We start from the raw sequence: 3,582 nt of genomic DNA on the forward strand, positions 1-3,582 counted from the left end.
CCTTCAGGGAGCCGGAGAACGGCAGCCTGTATTCTCCTGGTGGCGTTTGGCAAAATGCTTGTTCCCTTGGGACGTGTGATGGTCCGATGGGCGTCTGAGGGGCAGGTGGTGAAACCGTGACCTCAACCCTGTGTATGCAGAGGAATCGCTTGTCAATGCGACGCTGCCCAGTGAGTGAGAGAAACTCGGGAGCGTGCATTTGACTGAAGCGGAGCGGGAGAAAGACACTGTTTTAAAGAGGCATGGAAATAAAGTATACGAAGGACAGAAAAGTGTGAAAGATAAGCAGAGCAAAGAAAAGTAGAAAGAAGGAAGCTGTGTTGGCGGCGCGGAAGGAAAGTAAAAGTAAAAGAAAGGCATTTCAACAGTGCAGAGTGTGCACGGAAAAGAAAGACTTTTAAAGACTGCAGTGTACATGATAAAGAGAGGACAGTGTGTTAAGTGTGCAGGAAACACGGAAAAGAAACAGACAGGTGCCAGGGTGCACGCTCAGGGAAAAGAAAGAAAAGGAAGGTGCAAGAGTGCACAGTGGAAAAAAGGAACACAAAGGGAAGGTGCAAGCGTGCACAAGGAAGAAGTAAAGGAGAACTAGAAGGGGTGCAGGAAGCACCTGCAGGTGAAAGGCTTAAAATGGGGTTATAGATCGGTGTGGTCACGCCTAGGAGGTGTAAAGAACAAGGCGGTTTCGAAAGTAAAGTCTCTGATTGTATCCCACAAGTGAAGTGTGTGTGAAAGAACTGCATCTGAAAGGAATGGTACATCCTCACAAGATGAACTTTTGTTTGAAACCAAAAAGGGCCTAAGCTTGGGAAACGGAACCCTGGGAGGCCTGACAAACTGGAATACCTCTTATTTTATGATCCTGAAGAAAAAAGCAAAGTACATTCTGACAAAGCTGAATTTGTGTTGGAAACTGGAAGGTGTCTGAGCTTGGGTAAGGGAACCCTGAGAGGCCTAACCAAGTATAGGAGACTTATTCTTTTGTGGTATTTGGAACTTGAAAGGATTGAAGCTTGGGGAAGGGAACCCCAAGGTACCAAAGACGCTGAAGGTATTTGAGATAGTGCAAGGGCTCTGTGGAGAAGGTCTTACGAACAGCCCTTTTTGATTGAACTCTTTTTTTCTGACATTGACAAAACTACAACTGGTGAGAAGACCACCCGAAACCAACCTTGGTTTCCTATTTTTCTGTTGAACCTCTGTTTTCTTTCTTTTTACATACTTCGTATCAGATTTTTCTAAAGAGTGAGGGCAAGCATAGGTTTAGACACAGACAGACTTTTATTTTGGACTATCAGACGTTGGCGGCCTTTAGAAACATCAGTTAGGGCCGGTTAAGCATTACACCAACCCAGGAACCTTAGTAAATAAAGGTTTTGAAATTATCTCCTTTGAGTCTGTGTCTCTCTAGATCCCAGGCCTGTCTCACTGTACCTTCTTCTGAGTCCAGCACACTTTCTTGTTCATCCAGTGGGAGGAAGGGCAATTCTTCCAGGAAGTTGAGAGGCCTGGCCAGGGACAATCAGCGAGAGGAGAGGAGAGGAGATTGGTTTCTCGCAGGATCAGGGTGCTCCACAGTAGAAACACACCCTTCTCTTCACTTTCTTCCTTATCTTCCTCAGACTTTGCATCTCTTCTCTCCAATGAGGAAGACAAGGAGCTTAAGTTGGAAGTCCCATAATCAAGCATCACTGGGCAAGGTACTGGCCAATCATTTCACAGAATCACATCATCCTTCTCAGATCAGTCAGATAAAATTCTACGGAATAGTAAAATTGAAACCGGCCCCAAGAGGAGGGAATCTACAATTAAGACTTCGACAACAAGAAGCAAGATGGATTTGTATGATGGACACTTGCCATACAGGTCTTAACACAGACCAGGAGATATGTCATTTTTTGTAAATCATAATAAGAGATATTTACCTCTATATTACTTTGTAAATTTTGCAACAAATATAAGGCTACAGGAACACTAGAATTGGATCGAGCAAATATGGCGCTCTTAAAAATATAAACAACCATTAGATACGTGCGCGTGACGTCATTACGTGATGCAACGTGCGAATGACGTCATTCCGCACGCGACACACGCATGACGTCACTCCGCACGCGACTCTATGTGAAACCCATTCACAACATGTGGAGTTCACTGACCACATCAGACAGTATCGAGAGAGCGAGGAAAACACCGTTCACATGGTAAGCAAGGTCTTTTACAACTATTTACAATTCTTAAGAAAACTTGGTATTTAGACTAACTTCGTTGCTTCGAACAGTCTTTAAGCTCAAAGTCCGCACAAGCAAACTTAGATACTAAACCAAACCGTACTGTTCCAAGGCAACATATGAGTTCATTTACATTGTCAAAATCCAGGAATCAGTTGTACATGAAGATAATACTGAACTATTGAAGTATAACAAATAAGGATGATTATGACTAGATTTTTTTGGAAAGTACCTTTGACCCAGAGATACAAATATAAACTAGATGCTCTTCACTCTTTCAGACCAAACCGGATGGAATTAATAATATTACCTACATCAAAGGAACCATCATATACATGAACAAGATTTGATATTTAGTTGTAAGTATCTAACTCAACATTGACTGTATAAACGTCAACATAAGACACTCTGTTCAAAATTGCCCATTTTTCTCTTTATTCCCACCTTTTTCCTCTCAGATCTTTCCATTTGCCTATCTACCTACAAATTCCTCCTGAAGAACCGCCATAAACCATGTGGCGGAGAAACACGTGTTGAGGATAATATTACCTAGTGAATTAAACTAGGGCTTCGCAATTTTCGAGCAACAACGTGAAGACAACATTGACTAAACTTTGAACCAATTCAAATTGAGGCCAATACTGCCTAGTGAATTAAACTAGGGCTTCGTAATTTTCTAGTGACAACGTGGGATACAGCAACTTAGTGAATTCAACTAAAAACTTAGAACCAATCTAAATTTTGAATTCTTCTGTCTCTCCATCAACCCAAATGTCGAGTGAATTATACTAAGGCTTCGCAACTTTCAAGTGACAACGTGGGACACAGCAACTTAGTGAACTCAACGAAAAACTTTAAACCAATTTAAATTTTGCATTCTTTTGTCTTCCCATCAACTTATATGTTATGTTCAAGATGTAAAAAGGAATCCCTATTTGTTTACAGCACAATAGAATTCTGAATAAAAATGACAAATGGAACCTAAAAACGAGAAAGTCTCTATATTATAACATTTAATTTTGGAGAAGCGCTAGAGGAGGGCTTCTCTTCGTTTTAGTTTTGTCCAAGCCCAGGTCAACCTCTGTGGCATCCCTCCATTTGCAGCATCTCTACTTTTTTTCATATTCAATTTAGCTACACTTCTCCATCAGAGCGCTAACACTGTTTCTAAGGTTGGAAAAGTCTTTCTCAATATATTCTGTCAGCAGTGGGCAGCTCTAAAAGGAGAAACTCAATAAGCGATATCATCAGTCAGGACACTATGATTAGGAACTATGAAAAACGAGAGGAAGAAGCGGAACTCATCTTTTCGGGATTATCAGAAAATCCAACAACCAAACCGGATAGCAGTAAT

The 3,582-nt window shown here is 41.4% G+C and overlaps 1 long non-coding RNA gene across 1 annotated transcript; it reads left to right on the forward strand.

Moving 5' to 3' along the window:
- The first annotated feature begins 1,737 nt into the window (after positions 1 to 1,737).
- Positions 1,738 to 3,223, forward strand: LOC138566054 (uncharacterized). The gene is made up of 2 exons (XR_011301821.1): positions 1,738 to 2,587; positions 2,687 to 3,223. It is a non-coding gene; the product is annotated as an uncharacterized lncRNA (long non-coding RNA).
- Positions 3,224 to 3,582: the final 359 nt, after the last annotated feature.

Source organism: Ambystoma mexicanum, chromosome 2p (genome assembly GCF_040938575.1).
Source record: "Ambystoma mexicanum isolate Mex_15411 chromosome 2p, UKY_AmexF1_1, whole genome shotgun sequence".
In the NCBI taxonomy this organism is placed as follows: domain Eukaryota; kingdom Metazoa; phylum Chordata; class Amphibia; order Caudata; family Ambystomatidae; genus Ambystoma; species Ambystoma mexicanum.